This window comes from Capricornis sumatraensis, chromosome 3 (assembly GCF_032405125.1).
Source record: "Capricornis sumatraensis isolate serow.1 chromosome 3, serow.2, whole genome shotgun sequence".
Taxonomy (NCBI): domain Eukaryota; kingdom Metazoa; phylum Chordata; class Mammalia; order Artiodactyla; family Bovidae; genus Capricornis; species Capricornis sumatraensis.
In genome coordinates, this window is record NC_091071.1 from 167,657,287 (window position 1) to 167,683,990 (window position 26,704).

Consider the following 26,704-nt stretch of genomic DNA (forward strand, 5'->3'; position numbering starts at 1 on the left):
GACATAAGCCAGCTCTGCCTCCAGAAAGGAAGGCAACGTTCCTGGGGAAGTCTCATCCTCCAGCCTCAGTCCAGGAAAGAGAAATGGAAAATTTTTCTAATTCCAGAAAGTAAATGTCAGAGGCTTGGGAGGATTCTGATGTTCTGAAAATAAATACCTGGCATGGGGGAAAAAATGAGGGGGTGGGGAAGGATGGGGTGGGGGTGGTGGGCCAGGCTGAGGCAGAGATGAGGTGCCAAGACAGACAGAGAGGAAGACAGAGACAGAAAGGAAAGACAGAGGCACAGAGGGGGCGGCAGGCTCTGTGGGGCCGCAGAATCCCTCTTCTTCTTGGGATAAGAGATTCAGGCACCCTCTGAGCGTTCTCGGGGAGCAGAGGATCTTCCTACTCTGGGATATGGGCCTGCTGAGCAGAGCGTGGGCTGGGAGATGCCTGCAAAGCTCCAGGGAATCTCAATGCTGCAAACATCTCCAAGTCCTCTATGCCTCGCAGCCAGTCCTCAGGGCTCAGCTGAGCAGCTCTAGAAATCCTTCCTCAGCATCCCTGCTTCTCACTCTTCCTGCAAAGTGACTCTGGTGACCTGGCTCCCAGGCCCTTTACCACCTTGTTCCCTTTCCTGGATCCCTGGTGACTGTGGGAATCCCCAGCTCCCTGTGCAGCCTGTGAATGGAAGCCGTCTTTGCTCCTGGTCTGGTCCCTCAGCCCCTCAGCTGAGGCTGACACTTGTCCTTCTCTGGGATCTGGTCCCAGGGCCAAATTCTACCCCTAGAGACCTCGGGAGACATCTAAGTATTGGAAGCCAGCAGAGGATGGCCTGGATGTAGATCACCAGAAGGTTGGATCACAGCCTGGTTGGATAGCGGGCTCAGAGGGATGGGGTCACACAGAACTGGGAAGGCTGACTACCTGCACCATCCACCCATGTTTCAGTGATGCCCTGATAGTGCCCAAGGGTGCTCTCTAGCTGGAACTAGTGACAGTGACCTTGGAGGGACTTGAGAAGCAGAGGCAAAACCCATTCACAGACCCTCAGATACATGCCAAGTACCACACTTGGGCTTTTGTCTATTATTCAGTTTCCATTTGTGGGGATTTTTGTTGTTTTTCGGTTGCTAAGTTGCATCTGACTCTTTGAGACCCCCATGGACTGCAGCATGCCAGGCTTCCCTGTCCCTCACCATCTCCTGGAGTTCACCCAAGTTCATGTCCATTGAATCAGTGATGTCATCCAGCCATCTCATCCTCTGTCACTCTCTTCTCCTTTTGCCTTCAATCTTTCCCAGCAACAGGGTCTTTTCCAGTGAGTTGGCTATTTGCATCAGGTGGCCAAAATGGGGATTTTAATCCTTATTTAATATTGGGAATATAAGGCTCAGAGAAGTAAAACCAACCTGTCCAAGGCCTCTCAGCAAGTGTGGCTGAGGCTGGACTGTGCCCCAGGTGGGTATCATTTGGCCGTGTTTGGCTTTGCTGGCACATTGCCAGCATGTGGCTACTTGCGGGGCACCAGGACCAGTATTTCACAGCAGGGCATTATTCTCTGCCGGGCACTGTCCTGCATCCCCAGGACACAGCACAGGACTGAGCCAAACCTGGCGCCTGCCCTTGAGACCTGGAGTGGTGCCAGAAACAGCAAGGAAGGTATGCAAGGTCTTCTCCACAGATGAACAAAAGCGTTCTCTGTGTGGATCAAGACATCTTCTGTGGGAAGTTGCCAAAATCCAGCTCGAAAACCATGCAAGCACAGATGCCCAGGATCAGCCAGTGCAGCCCTGTTTATAACTGTGAAAACCAGAAACAATTTAAATACTTACAGACAAGAGAGAATGAGGAAGTCATGGCACTTTCGTACCATGCACTGTGGGTAGCCACTGAAAAGGATGGGGAAGGGTTTTGTGTGTTGACCTAGAAGAGGACCCTGATGTAGGGTCGGGTGGTAAAAACAGGTTATAAAACAGGGAGAATCGGATGAACCAAGGGCAGCCTTAGCTCTCGCCTGTACTGTGGGGACAGCTTCCTGGCTGTTCCCGGCTTCCCCCAACTGCTGCAGACTGTTCTCCACTCAGGAGCTAGAAAAATCTCTTTAAAACCAAAGTCCTCTTCTCAAAGACCCCAGGGGCTCCTCACAGTACTCAGAGTAGAAATCAAAGTCCTCCAAGACCCCTCAGGCTCTACCCACCCACCTGCTCTCACTCATGCCCTCTTCTGCTGCGCCAGCCTCGGAGTCCTGACGGTTCTCAAACAGTCGAGCACATTCCCTCCTTGGGGCCTTTGCACCTGCTGCTTCCTCCACCTGGAATGTTCTCTTGCCCATCCACAGGGCTCACTCCTCTGAGGTTTCTGCTCAGACACTATTTTGCAGGTGAGGGAGGGGGGTTCCTGAGCCTTCTGTTCCTCTTACTCTGCTTAACTGATCTTCCCAACACTTTTCACCTGATGGAATGTGTATTTAGTTGGCATATTCATCCTTCATCTGTCACCCTGCAGGCACCCCAGAATGTGTGCATCTCAGCAGCCTTGGTTTACGAGCCCTGCTGTGTCCTCAGGTGCTTTGGAGCAAGACACAACCTCGGAACAGACAACTGGGATTAGGGGAACCAGTTCACATGTGGTCTGTTTGAGGTGCACATCTGACCACCAAAGGGCCCAGTTAGTACTCCCCTTGGTTGCTGATCACTCCTGAGATGAGGGCTGCGATCATAGAGAAAGACTGCAGCTCCCACCCCGCCCCCAGCCACAGCCTCATCCAGCCTCTCAACTTGCTCTCTGTGCTCCAGCCCCCTTATAGTTTTCCAGCTGTCTGTCCTCACCTTGCCTCAGCTTCCCCAGGACTTTTGCACATGCTCCCTTGCTGTCTGCTGCTGCTGCTGCTGCTAAGTCACTTCAGTCGTGTCCAACTCTGTGCGAACCCATAGACAGCAGCCCACCAGGCTCCCCCATCCCTAGGATTCTCCAGGCAAGAACACTGGAGTGGGTTGCCATTGCTGTCTGAGGTGCTCTTAATTTCACATTTATGCATGCAACTTTGTTTAAAGCTGGTATCCCTCACTAGGGGCAGGAGACATGGGTTCAATTCCTGGTTGGGAAGATCTCCTGGAGAAGGAAGTGGCAACCCACTCCAGTATTCTTGCCTGGAGAATTCCATAGACAGAGGAGTCTGGCAGGCTACAGTTCGTGGGGTTGACTTAGTGACTAAACAAAAGACAACAAAATTCCCCCACTAAGCTGCACAGTCACATGAGGGCAGGGGCTGTGTGCTTCCTTACTGCCCTGTCCTGTGCCCAGCACAATGCCTGGCACATCATAGTTGTTGTTCGGTCGCCAAGTTGTGTCTGACTCTTTGCAACCCTATGGACTGCAGCACACCAGGCCCCTCTGTCCATCACCATCTCCTAAAGTTTGCCCAAGTTCATGTCCAGGGCACGCCAGTCAGTTCAGTCACTCAGTCATGTCTGACTCTTTGCGACCCCATGGACTGCAACATGCCAGGCTTCCTTGTCCATCACCAACTCCCGGAGCTTGCTCAAACTCATGTCCGTCGAGTTGGTGATGCCATCCAACCATCTCATCCTTTGTCGTCCCCTTGTCCTCCTGCCCTTAATCTTTCCCAGCATCAGGGTCTTTTCAAATGAGTCAGCTCTTCGCATCAGGTGGCCAAAGTACTGGAGTTTCAGCTTCAGCATTAGTCCTTCCAGTGAATAATTGGGATTGATTTCCTTAGGATTGACTGGTTTGATCTCCTTGCAGTCCAAGGGACTCTCAAGAGTCTTCTCCAACACCACAGTTCAAAAGCACTGATTCTTTGGCACTCAGCTTTCCTTATGGTCCAACTCTCACATCCATACGTGACTACTGGAAAAACCATAGCCTTGACTAGATGGAACTTTGTTGGCAAAGTAATGTCTCTGCTTTTTAATATGCTGTCTAGGTTGGTCAGAAATTTTCTTTTAAGGAGCAAGCGTCTTTTAATTTCATGACTGCAGTCACCATCTGCAGTGATTTTGGAGCCCCCCCCAAAATAAAGTCTCTCACTGTTTCCATTGTTTCCCCATCTATTAGCCATGAAGTGATGGGACTGAATTCCATGGCCTTCATTTTCTGAATGTTGAGTTTTAAACCAGCTTTTAACTTTCCTCTTTCACTTTCATCAAGAGGCTCTTTAGTTCTTCACTTTCTTCCATAAGGATGGAGTCATCTGCATATCTGAGGTTATTGATATTTCTCCCGGCAATCTTGATTCCACCTTGTACTTCACCCAACTTGGCATTTTGCATGATGTACTCTGCATATAAGTTAAATAGGCAGGGTGACGATATATAGCCTTTACGTATTCCTTTCCCTGTTTGGAATCAGTCTGTTGTTTCATGTCTGGTTCTAACTGTTGCTTCTTGACCTGCATACAGATTTCTCAGGAGGCAAGTAAGGTGGTCTGGTATTCCCAACTCTTCAAGAATTTTCTACAGTTTGTTGTGATCCACACAGTCAAAGCCTTTGGCATAGTCAATAAAGCCGAAATAGATGTTTTTCTGAAACTCTCTTGCTTTCTCTATGATCCAGTGGATGTTGGCAGTTTGGTATCTTGTTCCTCTGCCTTTTCTAAATCCAGCTTGAACATCTGGAAGTTCACATTTCATGTACTGTTGAAGCCTGGCTTGGAGAATTTTGAGCATTATTTTGCTAGCATGTGAAATTAGTGCAATTGTGCAATAGTTTGAACATTCTTTGGCATTGCCTTTCTTTGAGATTGGAATGAAAGCTCACCTTTTCCAGTCCTGTGGCCACTGCTGAGTTTTCCAGTTTAGCTGGCATATTGAGTGCAGCACTTTCACAGCATCATCTTTTAGAATTTGAAATATCTCAACTGGAATTCTATCACCTCCACTTGCTTTGTTTGTAGTGATGCTTCCTAAGGCCCACTTGACTTCACACTCCAGGATGTCTGGCTCTAGGTGAGTGATCACACCATCGTGATTATCTGGGTCATGAAGATCTTTTTTGTATGGTTCTTCTGTATATTCTTGCCACCTCTTCTTACTATCTTCTGCCTCTGTTAGGTCCATACCGTATATGTCCTTTATTGTCCTCAGTTTTGCATGAAATGTTCCCTTGGTATCTTTAGTTTTCTTGAAGAGATCTCTAGTCTTTCCCATTCTACTGTTTTCCTCCATTTTTTTGCACTGATCACTGAGGAAGGCTTTCTTATCTCTCCTTGCTAATCTTTGGAACTCTGCATTCAAATGAGAATCAGTTCAGTTCAGTTCAGTTGCTCAGTCGTGTCAGACTCTTTGCAACCCCATGGACTGCAATACACCAGGCCTCCCTGTCCATCACCATCTCCCGGAGTTCACTCAGACTCACGCCCATCGAGTCCGTGATGCCATCCAGCCATCTCATCCAGGGTCGTCCCCTTCTCCTCCTGCCCCCAATCTCTCCCAGCATCAGAGTCTTTTCCAATGAGTCAAATCTTCGCATGAGGTGGCCAAAGTACTGGAGTTTCAGCTTTAGCATCATTCCCTCCAAAGAAATCCCAGGGTTGATCTCCTTCAGAATGGACTGGTTGGATCTCCTTGCAGTCCAAGGGACCCTCAAGAGTCTTCTCCAACACCACAGTTCAAAAGCATCAATTCTTCGGCGCTCAGCCTTCTTCACAGTCCAACTCTCACATCCATACATAACCAGAGGAAAAACCATATCCTTGACTAGACGGACCTTAGTCGGCAAAGTAATGTCTCTGCTTTTGAATATACTATCTAGGTTGGTCATAACTTTCCTTCCAAGGAGTAAGCATCTTTAAATTTCATGGCTGCAGTCACCATCTGCAGTGATTTTGGAGCCCAAAAAAATAAAGTCTGACACTGTTTCCACTGTTTCCCCATCTATTTTCCATGAAGTGATGGGACCGGATGCCATGATCTTTGTTTTCTGAATGTTGAGCTTTAAGCCAACTTTTTCACTCTCCTCTTTCACTTTCATCAAGAGGATTTTTAGTTCCTCTTCACTTTCTGCCATAAGGGTGGAGTCATCTGCATATCTGAGGTTATTGATATTTCTCCCAGCAATCTTGATTCCAGCTTGTGTTTCTTCCAGCCCAGAGTTTCTCATGATGTACTCTACATATAAGTTAAATAAGCAGGGTGACAATATACAGCCTTGACGCACTCCTTTTCCTATTTGGAACCAGTCTGTTGGTCCATGTCCAGTTCTAACTGTTGCTTCCTGACCTGCATACAGATTTCTCAAGAGGCAGGTCAGGTGGTCTGGGATACCTATCTCTTTCAGAATTTTCCACAGTTTATTGTGATCCACACAGTCAAAGGCTTTGGCATAGTCAATAAAGCAAAAATAGACTTTTTTCTGGAACTCTCTTGCTTTTTCGATGATCCAGCGGATGTTGGCAATTTGATCTCTGGTTCCTCTGCCTTTTCTAAAACCAGCTTGAACATCAGGGAGTTCATGGTTCACGTATTGCTGAAGCCTGGCTTGGAGAATTTTGAGCATTACTTTACTAGCATGTGAGATGAGTGTAATTGTGCGGTAGTTTGAGCATTCTTTGCCATTGCCTTTCTTTGGAATTGGAATGAAAACTGACCTTTTCCAGTCCTGTGGGCACTGCTGAGTTTTCCAAATTTGCTCGCATATTGAGTGCAGCACTTTCCCAGCATCGTCTTTCAGGATTTGAAATATCTCAACTGGAATTCCATCACCTCCACTAGCTTTGTTCATAGTGATGCTTTCTAAGGCCCACTTGACTTCACATTCCAAGATGTTTGGCTCTAGATTAGTGATAACATCATCATGATTATCTGGGTCGTGAAGATCTTTTTACAGTTCTTCTGTGTATTCTTGCCCCCTCTTCTTAATAACTTCTGCTTTTGTTAGGTCCAGACCATTTCTGTCCTTTATTGAGCCCATCTTTGCATGAAATGTTCCCTTGGTATCTCTCATTTTCTTGAAGAGATCTCTAGTCTTTCCCATTCTGTTCTTTTCCTCTATTTGTTTGCATTGATCGCTGAAAAAGGCTTTCTTATCTCTTCTTGCTATTCTTTGGAACTCTACATTCAGATGCTTATATCTTTCCTTTTCTCCTTTGCTTTTCACTTCTCTTCTTTTCACAGCTATTTGTAAGGCCTCCCCAGACAGCCATTTTGCTTTTTTGCATTTCTTTTCCATGGGGATGGTCTTGATCCCTGTCTCCTGTACAATGTCACGAACCTCATTCCATAGTTCATCAGGCACTCTATCTATCAGATCTAGGCCCTTAAGTCTATTTCTCACTTCCACTGCATAATCATAAGGCATTTATACCTGAATGGTCTAGTGGTTTTCCCTACTTTCTTCAATTTAAGTCTGAATTTGGCAATAAGGAGTTCATATTCTGAGCCACAGTCAGCTCCCGGTCTTGTTTTTGTTGACTGTATAGAGCTTCTCCATCTTTGGCTGCAAAGAATATAATCAATCTGATTTCGGCGTTGCCCATCTGGTGATGTCCATGTGTAGAGTCTTCTCTTGTGTTGTTGGAAGAGGGTGTTTGCTATGACCAGGCATTTTCTTAGCAAAACTCTATTAGTCTTTGCCCTACTTCATTCCACATTCCAAGGCCAAATTTGCCTGTTACTCCAGGTGTTTCTTGACTTCCTACTTTTGCATTCCAGTTCCCTATAATGAAAAGGACATAATGGCTATATCTTTCTTTTTATCCTTTGCTTTTAGCTTCTCTTCTTTTCTCAGCTATTGATAAGGCCTCCCCAGACAACCACTTTGCCTTTCTGCGTTTCTTTTTCTTGGGGATGGTCTTGATCACTGCCTCCTGTACTATGTCACAGAAACCTCCTGTGAACCTCCTATGGACCTCTATCTGTAGTTCTTCAGGCATGCTGTCTATCAGATCTAAAACCTTGAACCTATTTCTCACTTCCACTGTATGATTGTAAGGGATTTGATTTCGGTCATACCTGAATGGTCTGGTGGTTTTCCCTACTTTCTTCAATTTAAGTCTGAATTTTGCAATAAGGAGTTCATGATCTGAGCCACAGTCAGCTCCTGGTCTTGTTTTTGCTGACTATATAGAACTTTTCCACTGTATTGATTATAGAATATAATCAATATAATTTGGTATTGACCATCTGGTGATGTCCATGTGTAGAGTCTTCTCTTGTGTTCTTGGAAGAGAGCAATGACACTGGTCCATTGGTCCTTCTCCTGTGGACCATGTTTTGTGAGAACTCTCCACCATGACCCATCCATGTTGGGTGGCTCTACAAGGCATGGCTCATAGTTTCATTGAGTTAGACAAGGCTGTGGTCCATGTGATAAGTTTGATTAGTTTTCTGTGGCTGTGGTTTTCTTTCTGTCTGCCCTCTGATGGATAAGGATAAGAGGCTTATGGAAGTTTCCTGTTGGGGGAGACTGACTGTTGGGTAAACTGGGTCTTGTTCTAATGGGTGAGGCCATGCTCAGTAAATCTTTAATCTGTTGATGGGCAGGGCTGTGTTCCCTCCCTGTTGTTTGACCTGAGGCCAAACTATGGTGGAGGTAGTGAAGATCATGGTGACCTCCTTCAAAAGGCCGCGTGCTCACACTGCTGCACTCAGTGCCCCCGACCCTGCAGCAGGCCATTGCTGACCCACGCCTCTGCCGGGGACTCCTGGACACTCACAGGCATGTCTGGTCAGTCTTTTGTGGGGTCACTGCTCCTTTCTCCTGGGTCCTGGTGCACACAAGCTTTTTTTTTGTGCCCTCCAAGAGTCTGTTTCCCCTGTCCTGTGTAAGTTCTGTAATCAAATCCCATTGGCCTCCAAAGTCAAATTCCCTGGGGATTCTCAATCCCTTTGCCAGATCCCCAGGTTGGGAAATCTGTTGTGGGTCTTAGAACTTTATTAACAGTGTGAGAATTTCTTTGGTATAATTGTTCTGCAGTTTGTGGGTCATCTGCTTGGCAGCTCTATGATGGGGTTAATGGCGATCTCCCCCAAGAGGGCTTATGCCACAGGCTGTGTGACCCAGGTCTGCTGCACCCAGAGCCCCTGCCCCTGCAGCAGGCCACTGCTGACCTGCACCCCCACAGGAAACACTCAGACACTCACAGGCAGATCTGGCTCAGTCTCTGTGGGGTCTCTGTGTCCTGGTACCTACAAGGTTTTGTTTGAGCCCTCTGAGCATCTCTGGCGGATATGGGGTTTGATTCTAAATGCAGTTTTGCCCCTCCTGCTGCCTTGATGGGGCTTCTCCTTTGCCCTGGGACATGGGGTATCTTTTTATAGGGGGATCCAACATTCTCCTGTCGATGGTTGTTCAGCAGCAAGTTGTAATCTTCAAGTCCTCAAAGGAGAAGATGAGCACACGTCCTTCTACCCTGCCATCATAGTTGCTTGATAAATGAATGGATGAGAAAGAGTGAACATGAACGCATAAATGCCATTGCCTCTGGTGGGACAGGGAGAAGGCTGAGAGATCTGTCCCTCTAACAGCCATTTGGCAAACAGGACCCATGGGAAAGGAGGGGACAGTGGGGTGGGAGGAGGGGGACATAGCAGAGGACAGGGACAAGGACAGGGACAAGGACAGCGCTGCTCCCCCGGGCCCTGCAAACCTGGGCCTTCACTCGGGAAGCAGCACCGCTGAGTCTATCACGTCCTCTCACCACGTCTTTTTTTTTTTTTTTTCTTTCAAACAGGTGCCCATATGGCATTGCACAGATGCTCCATAATTTCTTTAACCATCTCCAGTCTGTGGATTTTTAAGTTGTTTCTGATTTTCAAAATTATAAACAGGGCTGCAGTGGCCCATTCTGGACCCTGCGCTCAGGTGGCTTTCGAACTGGATTTTGGTAACTCGTCACAGAAAATGTTCTTATACCCCTGCCCCTGACCCCCTTAAAAGGTGGTTGGAGAGAAGCAGAAAGAACCCTGCCTGGGCAAGGAGGGGATCCCACCTCCTTCCTATCACTGACACCTCCTTTCAGAAGCCTTGCTTGATCACCCCACCCTACACGGAGTTCACGTCTTCCTCCTCTGCATTTTCTATACACCCTCCATACACTTCCCTTCTTGCTTGCTTCATGTAAGTGTCAAAGTACTAGAGCCTCTCTCTCAGGAGCGTCCTCAGGGCAGGGGCTGGGTCCAATTCATTTCTGTGTCTCTAGCCCTTGAGGGAGGCTTGGCTCTCTTTAAATGTAATGGAGAGTTCCCTGTGAGTTAGCAGCTGCCCTTCTCCAGACCTCAGTTTTCCCCTCTGCGAAATGGACGTGGGCCTGGAGGCTGGTTCTTATGGTCCCTCCCATTCAAGGATTGATTCTTCCACAGACTTCAGTCTCTCCTTCTGTGAGATGAGGTGGTAACACCCTCCAACCCACCTCTCCGGGTCTGTGAGGACACAGTGAAGGGATCTGGGTGAGGTGCTGGCTGCAGCGCCTGCACCCGGGAGTGGCTACTGCCCTGACAGGCAGGGTGGGCAGGGTGTCCATCCCCCCCCCCCACCCCCCCCAGGACATTCGCTGCCATTTCCTGGGGGAACTGCTGAGTCATCACTGAGCCGCATTTTACCATTTTGCCCTCACAACTGCCAGAGGGCCTGAGATAAACATCCTGGATGGTCAGTTTGAAATACAAACCCTCTCTCCCCCAGCTGGTTAACACCAGAGGCCCTGCTGCTCCTAAAGCAAAGGCCCCCGACCTTGAGCTTGGTTTTCAAGGTCCTGAAAGGCCAGTTTCTGCCCCAAACCCTCCAGCTCCCACCCACACGGTCCTGGATGTGGAAACTGAAGCTCAAAGAGACGATGAGACTCCCCAAGTCCACCCCCATCTGGAGACTGCACTGCAGGATTCAAACCAGGTCCACAGGCCACGCAGAAGTGCCGTCTCTGAGCGGTGTGTGCACCTCCCCACCCCCGTGGTCCTTGTCACAGCTGGCAAAGGCTGTTTTTAGCCGTATTTGGGTTTGGAGATCAGGGGGAAGATAAAATACTGACCAGCCTGAGGTGTTTATTGACCAGAAGGAATCACAACCTCATCCATGCAAACGCTCCTGATGAATGTGTTTCCATGCACCAGGCCCCCTGGAGCTTCAGCTAACACTGACTTGTTTTCCTCCCAAACGACATGAATTCATTGATCTGGAAAGACTCAGGAAGAGCCTCTGATTGGTTGTAGCGACATCTGGGAGAACTCGGGCGCCTTTGAAGGGGATCAGCGATTCATAATCACTGTGGTTTGTGTCCCAGGCCCATGTTCCCAGGATGCTCCCCAGGCTCCTCATTAAAGAGCTAAGTGTGATGTTTGACACAAGAGCTGATATGTCAACTGTGCCCTTTGCTGGGTCTTTAGAGGCATTTAGATGCAGGCACATGGGCACCGCTGTGCTCCACGTGGGAGAATGGAGACCTCTGGGCAGTCTTGTGGGAATAGCCAGTTGCACACAGCCCAGCTCTCCAGGAGAGGGCCTCAGTGAATCCAGTAGAGCCATGGGCACTGGGCACACGGGAGCTCCTCACCTGCTCCATTTCTCCTACAGCCCTTCTTGTGACAACGTCTCCAGGAACTGCTGAATCAACAGACAAGCACTGATGAGCCAAGATTCAGGGCTGCCCCCTTCTCTTCTCCTTTATTCATTGTTGGACCGGGATGTCCTCAGACCCTGAGCTGGGGGAGTATGGAAACACAAATAGGGGGTCCAAACTCAGGGGCTCCCAGTAAGATGGGGAAGGTGAGTGCCTAAGAGGCCAAGCAAAGGGCAGACAGATCTGCGCAGTGAGGGGTGAGACGGGTCTGTGTTACAGAGGCACTGAAGTGAGGTGGTTACAGATCAGAGGCTTGTGACTTGGCCCTGGTACCAGTTGCATACATGACTCTGGGTCAGTTACTTATCTCCCTGAGCCTCAGTTTTCTCCTCTCTACAATGGGGATCATGTTGGGGATTTCTGTTGCTAGGTAACTGACCAAGGTCAAATATTTATATTTGTATGTATGTATATGTATGTGTTTACATGGAATGTGTATATAGTAATAGATGTGTATATGTGCGTATGTATATGCATCTGTGTGTGTCTGACTCTTTGTGGCCCCATGGACTGTAGCCTGCCAGGGTCTTCTGTCCATGGAATTTTCTAGGCAAGAATACTGGAACAGGTTGTCATTTCCTATTTCAGGAGGTCTTCTTGACCCAGGGATTGAACTTGCATCTTTCGCATCTCCTGCATTGGCAGGCAGATTCTTTGCCACTCGTGCCAACTGGAAAGCCCATGTATACGTATATGTATGTGTATAAACTTCAGGAGCTAGTGGAGGACAGAGGAACCTGATGGGCTACAGTCCCTGGGGTCACAAAGAGTCGGACACGACTTAGTGACTGAACAAAAACACACACAACAGTACCTATACATATATATATATGAGTATGTGTGTGTATATGTATCTGTGTGTTAAGTATGTTTCTGTGTATGCATGTCTATATATATGTGCACATATATGGCAGTACCTATGTGTATGTATTAAGTGTAAGTATATATATCTCTATGTATGTATACGTTTCTGCGTATGTATGTGTATACGGGTACATAGGCATATAGATTGAAGGCAGGAGGAGAGGGGATGACAGAGGGTGAGGTGGTTGGATGGCATCACCAACTCAATGGACGTGAGTTTGAGCAAGCTCCGGGAGATGGTAAAGGATGGGGAAGCCTGGTGTGCTGCAGTCCATGGGGTTGCAGAGAGTCAGACACGACTGAGTGACTGACAAACAGCAACGGCATATGTATAACGGTGGGACTGAGACTGGCTCGCCTGCGCTGTTTCCTCTTTGGATTCCCTCATGTGGGGTTGAGTGACTATAGCTGAGGCTGTTGCCCATGGTTCTCCTCACTGGCATTATCTGGGTCGTGTCAGGAAAAGAGGTGGCAGCTCTCATTGTCCCCCACCTGAATCAGGCTGCCTGTTACCAGAGGTGCTGGCAGCCTGCAGCTGGATTTCGTGTTCCCCTTGCAGCTCTTTGAGGTATGAAATAGAAGCCCCCACCTCCCTATCTCTTCCCAGGTCAGAGGAAAGCAAAGCCAGGACAATTGCCTAGAAAATGCTCTTCAGAAAATACCACTGTGGAAGAATCAACCTGAAGCATCCACATACATCTATTTCTGGGGTGTCATAGGACCCAAGCTCCCCACTCACTCATGCTTTCATTTAGCTGAGGTTTGTTGAGTGCCTATTATGGATGGAGGAGCCTAGCAGGTTACAGTCCATGGGGTTGCAAAGAGTCAGACACGACTGAGCGACTTCACTTTCACTTTTATTTTGCCCCCAGACCCTCAGGATGCTCTTGCTCCTCATCTCACCTCATCTGTGCATTTTGTTCTAATACTTGTCACCCGCCAAAGGTGTGCCCAAAACAACTGCAACCACAAGCATTTCTGTTTGGGCCCCTGCATTGCCATGAAATGCTGTGTGTCTTTGGCTCTTCAGGGGCTCCAGTGTAGGCCCGGGCCTGGCAGGATGTGGTGGAATGAAGAAGAGGCAGCTATGGTACCCAGTGGGGGCTTGATAAACTTGTACCCAGTAGAAGCTGTGATCCCTTCAGAGGTGTGTGTGTGTGCATGTGTGTGCATGTGTGTGCATGTGTAGTGAAGGGTAAGAAAATCAGAAGGGAACGGTGAATTCTACTGGACGGATTGTTGGAAAGCTGACTGGTCCTGTCAGGGAGCATGTAAGATGTTCTCCAGGGAGGCTGTGGATGCCTTGTGGGATCTGGATCCTTGAGGGAACTGGATTCTGTTAGGCATAAGCACATTGTTAGGGACAAGACAAAAGGAAATAGAATGGATGGATGGATGGATAGATGGATGAATAGATGATAAGATGGTAAGATGATAAGATGATGGATGGATGGATAGCTGATAAGACAGATGGATACAAGAGAAATTGTGAAGATGGGTGAGGTGGACAACGGAAAGGCAATGGATGAATGGGTGAGCAGATGGGGGACGTATGGATGATGGGCGGAGTGAATAGAGACTTGGATGGAGCCAGTCTTGGATGGGAGGGAGGGATAATGAGGCTGCCACCTCTGTCCCTGACACCGCCCAGATGACTAGTTCTCTCCAAATAATGCAAGTTATAGGAATAAGGGGCTTGTAGCAAGTTCTAACCAGGGGCAACATCTCAACAATAACCTTTGCTGTTTTTCATCATCTCTGCTGAGATTCCATGGAACTTATTTGACATCTGCTCTGTCCCAGCTTGTTTTGCAAACTGGAGCTTTAAGGAGGAGCTTGTTCTCTGGTGGGAAGGCAAAGAATGTGAGCCTCGTGCGATGTGCTGAGAGCTCTGAGAGCAGCATGATCAGAGGTCGGTGGAAAGTATGGTGAATGTGGCATTGTGTGTGCATACCAGACGTCTTAGCATTCTCCCCACTCTTTTGCTGAAGGTGTGGCATTGCTGACTTAAGCAGCATACTAAGATGACATAGGTTATGATGCCTCCCCTTTCATTGTAACTGACTGGCTCAGGGGTGCACCCATGTCATCTTCACAGGTGTATGTCATCTTAGTTACCCCAAAATGTCACATGTGATTAGGTTGGATTTTTCACTTGCTTGAAAAATGAAAAGTCATCATAGGAAATCTGTTGGGAGGAGCAGAGGAAGGGCATATATGAACTCCTGGAGAGAAGGGGGAAAGGAGGGAGATGATGTCTTGACTCCTCTGGCTTCCCAGGCTGGGTGCAGCAGCAATCAATATGAAATACTCCTACACTCGAGCAGACTGTTGACCCCAGAGTCTTTACGAGGATGGTAGCCATGAGAGGCACTAATTCCATCAGGTAGGATGGGTGGATAGAGAAGTCTTCATGGGAGCTGTGACGTTCGAGGGCAGGATTTGAAGACTAAGATTTCTCTGGGTATAGGAGGAAGACCACAACACACAATTCAGAAAATGCATGATGGTGAACGTGTTCTGTCAAATGTTAGGTTTGAAAATAGGTTGCATTGAGGATTTGGCAATGAGGAAGGGGAGTAAAATAAAACCAACATTTGTTGAGCATCTGCCAAGTGGCAAGGACCAACCAAGTTGGTGATTTTCTCTGTATTAACTCACTTTGCCCTCACACGACTCCACAGTTCAGGCAGTATTTTCCCCATTTTACAGATGAGGAGAATGAGGGTTTGGAGAGGCTAGTGAAAGATGCGTGGTAAATAGGGTGGAGGAAGAACTCGAACCTAGATCTGCAGACTCGAAGCCCGTGCCCTCTCCATGAACCTCAGCATGGTCTCCTACGATGTGAGGAAGATGGGCTGGGTCAGCCATGAGAGGCACAGGATGCCCTTTGTTTAAACACCCTGTGGGTCTAGGACACATCTGCCAGCTGCCCAGTGCCTGGCTCCCTTCTTCTCAGGATACAGCAGGTGCTGGGAGGTGGGTCCAAGGATGCACATAGCTACCGGGACACACACTGTTTGACTGATGGATGTCATTAGGTAGGGTTGTTCTGTTCAAAGTGATTCATGCAGGCCAGTCAAAACAGCCACAGGCAGTGGCTGAATAGAAGGGAGAGTTCAGTTCAGTTCAGTTCAGTCACTCATTCGTGTCCGACTCTGCAACTCCATGGACTGCAGCACACCAGGCCTGCCTGTCCATTGCCAACTCCCAGAGTTTACTCAGACTCATCTCCATTGAGTAGGTGATGCCATCCAACCATCTCATCCTCTGTCATCCTCTTCTCCTTCCACTTTCAATCTTTCCCAGCATCGGGGTCTTTTCCAATGAGTCAGTTCTTTGCATCAGGTGGCCAAGGTATTGGAGTTTCAGCTTCAGCATCAGTCCTTGCAATGAACACTCAGGACTGATTTCCTCTAGGATGGACTGGTTGGATCTCCTTGCAGTCCAAGGGACTCTCAAGAGTCTTCTCCAGCACCACAGTTCAAGGGAGAGAGGCAGCCTTATTTTCATTGGTGGCAGTGAGCCTTCAGTGCAATATAAGAGTCCTGGAAGGCTAGAGAGGAGGCTGGCCCTCCCCATGGTGGCCACAGGGAATCCATGTAGAGGAAGCAAAGGGGAAAGGGAAGATGAAGGAGTGAAGGAAGAGAGGAGGCAGAAGGAGCAGCAGAGTTAACTGAGATGGAAGTAGGAGAGGAAAAGAAGAAGTGAGTGGGAGAGAAGGGGTGAGTGGGAAGGGAGGGAGGAGAGAAGAGGGACGAGAGGAGGTGGAAACAGAAGGGAGAGGCTGGAAGTGGGGAGAGGAATGCAGAAGTGGGGGAGGATGTCCTGGATAGAATGCGAGGAGGGTGGAGGGATGGGAGGAGGGAGGAAGAAGACAGTAGAGGGCCAAGGGGAGCAAAGAAGAAGGAAGAGGCAGGGGAGGTTAAATAAAGAGGGAGAGGGAGGAGAAATGACCAGGGGTGATAGTGAGAGCCACAAGAGCGGGGCGAGAGGAGAGGAGGGGAAGGGGGGGACAGCAAGTGAGGGAGGAAGAGGAGGCCACCGGAGCCAGTTCCCGAGTTCAGCCTGGCGGAACTCTCCAAATGTGTGACAGTCTCAGAAGCTCTGAGATGAACTGCACCTATCCTTCACGCCTGGCCAGGCAACCCGGAGACAAGTGGGCCCCATGCCCAGTTAGTGCTTGTTACAAGCTTTCGGTGGCATCTGGAACAACAGGTTCCACATCCCCTACCCCCCCAGCTCTGGTCACACTCAGGAAACAGCTCAGCCTGACCCAGGTCCTGGTGGGGTCAAGTCTAAGTCAGCCCTTCCTTCCACCTGAGCCAGGACAGTCTGAGGGGCAGGGCAGCTAAAGATGCCAAGAGAGAAAAGCTTCTGAAGATTTAGAATGCTTGATCTAGAACTCAAGTGTTCTCTCTCAAGTGACAGCATAACTAAGTCTTCTCCAAGCCCTTTGATCTTTCTCTTGCCAGTTGGTTCTTGGCAATAGATTAGGTGGAAACACCAATTGATTCCATTGGGCACAAGCCCACTGTTGCATTTTCCATCCTGGGGGATGAGTTCCTTGACCAGAAGCAAGGCTGTCTAGAACATCGTGGTGGATGAGACATTCTGTGAGTTCTAAGGATGGTAGTACTTACAGCTGTGTTATGGACAGCAAAGGCAAGTTCGTATCAAGAATGTGTGCCTGGTTTGGGAGGATGAATCCTGCCCCCTGCATTATGAAGTGGTCCAGTGTACTGATGCTGGGAAAGACTGAAGGCAGGAGGAGAAGGGGATGACAGAGGATGAGATGGTTGGATGGCATAATCAACTCAATGGACATGAGTCTGAGTAAGCTCCAGGAGTTGGTGATGGACAGGAAAGCCTGGCGTGCTGCAGTCCATGGGGTTGCAAAAAGTCAGACACAACTGAGTGACTGAACTGAACTGAACTGAACTGAACCAATGTACTTGCTACCAAGTATTTGGCTGTTTCCCCAGTAATGTGATCATAGGAGGAGCTCAGTGTTGGTCTCTGCTGTTGGCAAACTAGGGCCTCAGTAGTAGAGATGGCCAGGTCATCTTTGATAAGAGGAAGTCCTTTGCATTAATCCTATGCATAGCCTCCTTCCCTGCCACTGTGATCACTCTGCTTATCAGCCCACTGAACAAGTGCTAGGGTGACTGGGAGAAACGGGCTGACTAACACCCACCAAGCATGTCATTTTGTCCTGATGACTATTTACAGCCCTCTCTACAGTGGAAGTCCTTTAAATGACATGGACTTAGTATCTTCGTGGTCTGTGATGATTCCGAGAATCTTGTTAACATATTTCCATGTCACAAGTCTTCCATCCTTTTCCTTCGAATTCATCAGTCACCCAGGCAAATCATCAGCAACTGCCCATGGGTTAGTGTAGCTTCAAACTTCAGGCCCAGATGATGTGGGCTACTTCAGAGTTCTGACATGTCACACTCAAGAGTTCTGCCAAACTGGAAGTTTTGTCTTCACTGTCTTTCAAGATTCCTCCTGAGTGGGGCTGTAGTCTACAGCCATCCACTGTTTGATGGCAACATACAGATTCATCCATAAACCAGGCTTGAGTTTGTTCTTCTTCAGTAAATGGGTCATAAGAAATACCCCAGGAGGCCCCAGGCAGGGAGATAATGTCAAAGGAGTTGGAGCTATCTGTTCGTGCAACTCACCTGTACCTCTGGACCTGCCCAGTCTACCGTACACCCCCTCCCTTCTATGCCAAATTGCTGCTGCACACCTGAAGGTCTGGCTAGGTGGGCCAGGCAACATCAGATCCACGATGAGAAGTTCAGGTCACAGGGTCAACTGATGTACTATGTTCAGACGTTATAGATTGTCCTCAACTTACAATGGGGTATGCCCCAATGAATCCATCACAAGCTGAAAATATTATAAGTTGCAAATGCAGCTAATATACCCAACTTACTGAACATAGCCTGAAAGTGAAATTCACTCAGTCGTGTCCATTGCTTTGTGACCCCATGTCCTATACAGTTCATGGAATTCTCCAGGCCAGAATACTGGAGTGGGTAGCCTACCCCTTCTCCAGCGGACCTTCCCGACCCAGGAATCAAACTGGAGTCTCCTGTGTTGCAGGCGGATTCTTTACCAACTGAGCTATCAGGGCAGCCAAAATAGCCTGCTGCTGCTAAGTCGCTTCAGTCATGTCCGACTCTGTGCAACCCCATAGATGGCAGCCAACCAGGCTTCCCTGTCCCTGGGATTCTCCAGGCAAGAACACTGGAGGTAGCCTAACCTACCTTAAATGTGCTCAGGACACTTATATTAGCCTGCCTTTTGGGCAAAATCACCAAACACAGAGCCAATATTAGAATGAAGTGTTGAATACCTCATGTAATTTATTGAATACTCTACTGAAAGTGAAATGCAGAATGGTTCAATGGTAATAGAATAGCTGTGTTGATTGTTTACCCTCGTGACTGTGTGGCTGACAAGGGGCCGCAGCTTGCTGCCATGGCCCAGTATCACGAGAGATGAGAGAGAGAATATTGTTAGCTTGGAAAGATTCAGAATTTGATATATGGTTTCCACTGAATGCGTATCACTTTTGCACCATTGTAAAGTCAAAAAGTTGTAAGTCAAACCATTGTAAGTCAGTGACTCTCTGTAGTGTCTACTGAGGTTCACTAACAAGAAAGAAGCTGTTTGTCAAAAAAGGAATAGTTATCTTCAGAAGGAGGCATAGATTTTTGTGCCAAAAGACTAACGAGTCTCTGCTGTGATGCTTCTATTGGTACTTGTCAAAGGCTCCGCTCTCCCCAGCATACTTATTTGCCACTGACCCGTTACCTGAATCTGCTGGATCTTAAAGCCCAGGCTGGGGGGGATGGGGTTGGAAATGCCTGTAAGGACCTGTCTGGGGAGGTGCTAGTGTGTGCATGCTTGGTCGTGTCTGACTCTTTGCAACCTCATGGTCTGCAGCCCTCCAGGCTCCTCTGTTGATGAATTTTCCAGTCAAGAATACTGGAATGGGTTGCCATTTCCTCCTCCAGGGACTGTATGTCAAGATTAGATACTTGATATTAAGGCAGGTAGAAAGCAAGTGGGGAGAGCAAACCGTAAGGCGCCCGCCAGCTAGCCGGGTCTCCAGCTTCTGGGGCAGGATGCATGTGTCTAATTTGTGACAGACAGACCCAGCTTGGCTTCAGACAGTGCTGGGTTTAAATCATGGCTCTATCTGGAAACTAACAATCTCCCCATCACCCATGGAGCCCTTCTTTGCTCCAGAACAGTGGTGTTGGGGGCTCAACATATATCCCTGCATTTAACCCTACAACTCTGCAGACGCTATTGTCTCCATGTACAGATGGGGAGACTGAGGCACAGAGCAATGCGCTCACTTCCCGGGCCACTCTGCAGTGACCTGCAGAGCCAGGCTGTCTGACGTGGAAGTCAGAGACCCTTTGACAACAGGCCTCCGTTGAGCCACCTAACCACTCGGAACCTCAGTTTCCTCATCTGTGAAATGGGGGTTTGTTCATTCTGCAGCAGGTATTTGTGGAGCAGTCACAGAGCTGGATTTAAGAATAGTAACTCCTAAAAAAAAAAAAAAAAGGAATAGTAATTCCTGCTCCATATGGTTTGTAGGTAGATTAAATGAAATGAGTTTATAATTTTCCCATCCCTGCATCAGACACACAGTACAGGCTCAACAAATTGTATCTCTTTCTCTGTTTTTAAATCCAAAGTGTTTTCTCATCATGGGCATGTACAGAATGGGTCAGTTGCTGCCTGGCAGGCTGAAGCCTCCTTCCTCTATTCATTCTTCTGCATTGTATGTGCTGATAACGTGGTTCCAATTCAACACATTTATAAACATTGGGATGTCTTCTGCAGTCATTATCTTTTAGATGAGTATAAGTTGTCTTCATGATCTGACAAACTTGAGGTTGTTCTAAGGCTCTGATGTGCAGTAGGAGGGGGTGAGGGGGTGTTTGAAGAGGCTTGGATTCATTTCCTTGGGCTGGGTAAGAAATTTACACAAACCACATGGCTTAAATCAACAGGCACCTCCTGGGTTGTAGCTCTGAGGCTCCAGGTCTGAGACCAAGGCGGCAGTGCTGGGTCCTCCTGGAGCCTCTGAGGGAGAGTCCATGCTATGCTTCTCTTCCAGCTTCTGGGGGCTGCTGGCCGTCCTGGTCATTCCTTGGCTGGCGGCTGCATCACTTTCTTCTCTGCCTCTGTCTTCCCATGGCCTTCATCTCGGCACGCTTCCTTTTCTGTCTCTTACAAGGATACTTGTCTTTGGATCTCGGGCCCACTCTAATCCAGGCCAATCTCGTTTGAGATCTTGGTCTTAATTACATCTTCAGAGACTCTTATTCTCAGGTTCTGAGTAGACATGTCTTTCAGGGGCCACTCTTCAGGCTTCCACCAGACTCCCCCTTGAGCTCCAGTTCTGCCCTGTCTTGGCAAGTCCCTTTCCCTCGCTGGGTCTCAGATGCTCTTACATTGTTTATATTTAGAATGTATAGAGTGAATGTCTCAGGAAGTGGTCATACCAAACTTTCTTCATTCAACAATGATGTTCCTGCTCTGAGCTGACCTCAGTGCTTTAACCCAAGGAGACGAGGCTAGAGAGAAGGAAGGTGATTACAGCAGACTAGGGCGGGTGTTCCCTAGGGTCAGGGTCTGCTTTATTCACACCGTCACCAGGCCTGATCCCGAGCAGGGGCTGGTGAATTCATTATTGATATATTTTGCAGCTAATAAGAGTTATGAGAAGGTGCCCCTGATGTAAGTTTCCCAAGCACAGAGGGGCAACCGACTGTCTTAAAAGGTCCAGATGGCTTCCCAGCAGAGGTGGTATTCGAGGTGAGACCCAGAGATTGGGCCACAGTGATTGTACGTGGAGGTACATACACAGGTCCTGTATGGTGGGGCCTAGGGCATTGCTTCACGTGCATGGGGCAGAGGTGAGAGTTTCGTCCTCTCTAGAACAGACAATGAAAGTAAAGTCGCTCAGTCGTGTCTGACTCTTTGCGACCACATGGACTGTAGCCTAGCAGGCCTCTCTGTCCATGGGATTTTCCAGGCAAGAGTACTGGGTTTCCATTTTCTTCTCCAGGGGATCTTCCCGACCCGGGGATCGAACCAGAGTCTCCCGCGTTGCAGGCAGACGCTTTACCGTCTGAGCCGCCCTTAGGGAAGCCGCTGCGGGAGTCCTAGAACAGGCGAGTGGGTCATAACGGCGGGTAGACGGGGACACAGCTTGCCCAGGCCCTGTGTGTCGTCAGAGAGAGCCCAGGTGGCTCCGCCAGTCAAACTCCAGACCTGTTTTCAAGATGACTCCCCGCTCTGCTGTTTAGACAGCACTGCTTGCGTGCTCAGTCCTGTCTGACTCTTTGCAAACCCATTGGCTGCAGCCCACCAGGCTCCTCTGTCTGTGGGATTCTCCACGCAAGAATACTGGACTGGGTTGTCATTTCCTCCTCCAGGGGATCTTTCCAGCCCAGGGATCAAAACTGCATCTCCTGCTTGACAGGTAGATTCTTGACCACTGAGCCACCTTTTGACGCCATTACACACGGTTAGGTCAAAGTCACTAGAGTACATGTTCTAACTCCCATGTAACAGGCTTCCTATTGCAGCTGTTACAAATGATCACAAGTCTGGTGCTTTAAAGCAGGATGGAGGATTTATTCTCTTAAGAGTCTGGAAGACAGAAATTCAGACTCAGTCTAACTGCACTAAAGTCAAGGTGTAAGCAGGGCTAATTCTTTCTGGAGGCTCCATGGGAGCATCCATTTCCTTGCCTTTTCTGCTTCTCGAGCCTGCCCAGGTTCCTTGCTTCATGGTCTTTTCCTTGATCCTCAAAGCCAGCATCATAGCCTCTCCAAATTGCTGACATTGTCTGTCCTTTTCTAGCCCTGCTTCCATTGAGTTCCCTGACTCTGACCCTCCTGCTTCTCTAATACCCATTAAACTGGACCCACTTGGATAATTCAGGATAATCTTCCCATCTCAAGATCCTTAACTGAATTATGCCTGCAAAATCCATTTTCCCATGTGAAGTAACGCAGTCACAGGTTCTGGAGATTAGGAGATGGACATCGTTGGGGGACTTTTCACTGAGTCAAGTACATGAGGCTCAGAGATGGTTGAGATGTGTGTGCTCAGATGCAGGCCTCTGATCAGTATACCCAGCACTCAGCGCTGACTATTGTACCTCCTCCCCTTTCTACAGGGAAGTCCCGAGTTGCTCAATGAACCACAGCCCAGTTTCAGACTCAAGAGGGCAGATCTGTGAGTTGAGGTCTCACTGAACTGTTGCCCTATGGGGCAAGGATGACAGATATTGTGACCGCTGTTGTATTTGAAGCAAATGATCCCTGCAGAGCCAGGAGGTTTGTGGCTCAGAGAACTGGATGATGAGGTGAGGAGGTCACTCTGTCTATGACATCCCTCTGTGGGCCATCCTCCTTTTCCCTGCTCCACAAGGATCAACTAAGCAGCAGAAGTACCAAATAGATTTTCTGTGCTTCTGGCTTCCATAGGAAGCAGCCTTCGGAATGCTGAACGATGAGAAAAAAAATGCCAGTACTTTACTTAGCAGGGGCCAGAGGGGTGGATGCTCACATTGCAGTTTATAAAGTACTCACCTGGGCTCGCATCTCCTTGGATTCTCAAACCTCCCCGGGAAGGGAGTGAGATGCGGATGTTGCTCTCCCCTGGAAGCTGTAGCTGTAGTTCCTTCCATGACTGTAGCATGGGAGTGCACCATTCCCTAGGCATACCCCAGCCTCCACAGGACTGGTTGAGAGTCTCCCCTGTGCCTGACTTGGGGTGTTATGGAATTAGTGAAGGAGGAGAGATTTGGGAGGTATGAGAGGCCTCTCTGAGCCATCTCAGGAGCACAGACCAAGAGGAGAGAGAGGAGGAGAAACATCCAGCAGGTACCAAGTGGTGGGTGTAGCTCACCTGCACAGGTAGCATAGACATCTTTGCCAGTAGCCCATAGCAAGGCCTGGGCCTCCTTTGTGTACCCAGAGTGACACAATGCCTGGCACCAAGCAGGAGCCTGTAATGGCCAAGGAATGAATCATTGAATGGATAAAAAATGAATGGATGGAAGGGTGAGTGGATGGATGGGTGAATGACTGGGTGAACTGATGGGTGGTTGGATGGAAAATAAGAGTGAGAAAGGGAGTACAGTGTAGTGGTTAGGAGAGCCAGGCCTGGGGAGCCTCTGGAACCAGGCCTGGGTTTGACTCAGTTCTCCCAGTTGTTAGCTGTGATCTTGATCCAGTCTTATCCTCTAAGCCTCAGTTTCCTCATCTGTAAAATGGGAATGATAATAAAAGCAACTATCTCAGGGCTATTGGGAGAATGCCAGGAGTCAATGAGTGAAGGTGCTTAGATCCAGGCCTGGCCCATCACCAGCTCTCAGTAAATCCTACTAGGGCAAGAAAAGTTTCTAGATTTCTGGAGTGCGTAAATATAGCAAGTAATATTAACAAATTGCAGCTGAAAGGATGGCCCTTCCAGTGTCTAGCTTGAAGTCTTAAGCTGCAGCTTGATCCTAATGCCTCTCACTCACTAGCCACACTTCTCATGCCTGACCTTCCGGGGGTGGGCAGACTCAGAGCTGGTGATACGTGCAGCCCAGGTCACACCAAGAGACCCCCATCATCAGTGTATCTGCAGCCCTGAAGTGATCCCCACCTCAAATCAATGATGTTTACAAAGTTGGCAGGGGGACTGATTTATTTGTCTTTCTTTCATGTCTTTTCTAGAATAAGCAACCATCTCTCTTCTGGCAAATGGTTTGCCTCCTGCTGGCTCCTCAGGCCTTGGGAGGCTGGCAGGATCTGTCTGGGCAGATCTCAATGTCTTGTTTCAGTTCTGCACCTGGACTGAGCCCTTGCGGGGGGTGTTTCACATGGGGGACCTCACTCTTCTCCGAGCAGCGCTGTGAGGTGAGGTTTCAGGAGCGCTGAGTTCCTTACTCAACAATGCACAGCCAGGAAGTGGCAGAGCCAGAGTCTGAGCCTGGGACTCTCTCTGATGCTAACACCTCTTGAGTTCTGTTACTGCTCTGAAAGCCCGCATTCACTATGGTGAATGGTCATCTCCATTCACAGATGATGAAACTGAGGCTCAGAGAGGAAAACTAACTGACCCCCAGTCACCCAGCGGTAAATGGATTTGCTGGCATTCAAAGTCAGGAAGTCTGGTCTCCCAAACCTCCACTCTAGACGACTAAGCTTCCACTGCCTGGCAAGTCCACACTGTGCGTGCTTCCACATGCTGCCCAGTGTTGTTCATCTTACCTGCCTCCATCTGGTGCTAGAACTGCCTTTCAAGAACCCGTGCCTGACCTTGACCTCACCTGGAGTTCATCACCCTTGAGACTGCTTTCCCACCATAAGCTTGTCACTCAGCACAGCTCAGTGACTCACTGAAGTTATTTAGCCTAGACTCCCAGGCAGGACTTGAACACAGGTCTATCTGGTTCTAAAGCAGATTAGTCTTCCTCTCCCTGAGCCATGGTGTCCCTCAAAACAATAATAAAACCTACCGAAAAGGCAGAGAGGCCAGGCAAGATGCTGGGGTGGGGGCAGACAAGTGCCACAGGCCGTCATGAGCCCAACAGCCTGGGGGTGGGTTGAGAAGGGGCTGCATCCTGAGGGATGGATGGATGGATGGACTCTGGGAGGCCAGACGGAGGGGAGGTCCAGCAGGAGCCAGGCAGAGGTGAGAAGGTGAGATGGAAGAACCATGAAAAGATAGGTTGATGAGAGGGAAGGGGAGAGGGGTGATGAGGAGGAGCTGATCTAGGAAGGATGGTCCCAGACAAGACACATGGGGACTTTATCGTCAAGCTGACCTTGGGCTTGAACGCAGCTCTGCCGCTTCCCATGGATGCTGCATTTGCTTAACCTCTCTGGGCTACAGTCTCCTGTCTGTGAAGTGAAAATCATACCTCCTCGGGTTGTTATAAACCACTATTATGGTTTTTTATTATACTTTATATATATATATATATATATATATATATATATATATATTTGGCTCAGTGGTAAAGAAGCTGCCTGTCATTTTAGGAGACGAGGATTCGATCCCTGGGTAGGGAAGATCCCCTGGGGAAGGAAAGGGCAACCCACTCCAGTGTTCTTGCCGAGAAACCCTATGGACACAGGAGGCTGGTGAACTATAGTCTTGGGGTCACAAAAAAGTTGGACATGATTTAGTGACTGAACAACAACAAAAATATATATTTGTATGCTTTTACAATAAAATAATAGTGGTATTCAGTGCTTTAGTTGTTATGATATCATATTATAAGCATAATTTTACATCTACCTTAATCCAAAATTGGTTGTTAAAGATATATCCATAATAAATGAATGAATGAGCTAATTTTAAAACCAGCCTATGGTGAGAACGCTTTCTCCCAGGATAGTGGACAATCCAATCCCTGGGGAGGGGTTTAAGCACAGGCCAGGCCATCTTTTCATGGCTCCTCCATCCTCTGAGTCCTTCTCACCTCTGCCTGGGTACCTGTCGATCCCCCCCCCACCCCGACCTCTTGCACTCTGTCCGTCAGATGTGATGTCTCCTGAAACCCTCTTCAGCTGTCAGGCTCACAGATACTGGTGAGGAAGTGGCTGCTTCACAAAAGGTAACTAAGAATAATAACAACAATGCAGCCTGGCAGTTATGCTGCAAGTTAAGGAAGAGCATACAATTATGACATCCTGACTACTCCCTCCCACTCTTCGAAAAATTAATCTTGCCTTTAAGGAGCTCCATTTCCCCAGAGTAAGAGAGACTTTATTAGAGAAGGCCCTTCCCCACATAGATAGAATGAACAGACCAATAAAACTCCCCTGGTTTCAGCATCGCTTTGGAAATCAATGCGCTATGATTGTGAATCCAACCTCTGTTGGCAGCTGCCTAATTTTAGCTGGATCTTTGCAGGCTTCTCACTGGGCTCATCAGCCCCCACGGACCAGCAGAACTGTTCCCAGAGCTTCATTGATCTTTTGGCTAAAGTGTCCTAATGAAATACAAATCTGTTGTTACTTAAAAAGCCATCTGTCATGGCGGCACACAAGAAATGCTACCAGGAGAACAATAACCATAATTTCCTTTTAAGACCCAGCCTTCCTCCCCCTTTTCCTGCCAGAAAAAAAAATCGATATCTTTTACTGTTTCATTTTGTCACAGAGCACTAGGGGGAAAGCCATCATCGATAGGGTGTTAAAGATATTTCCAATCATGTGCTAACTCCTGTCTGA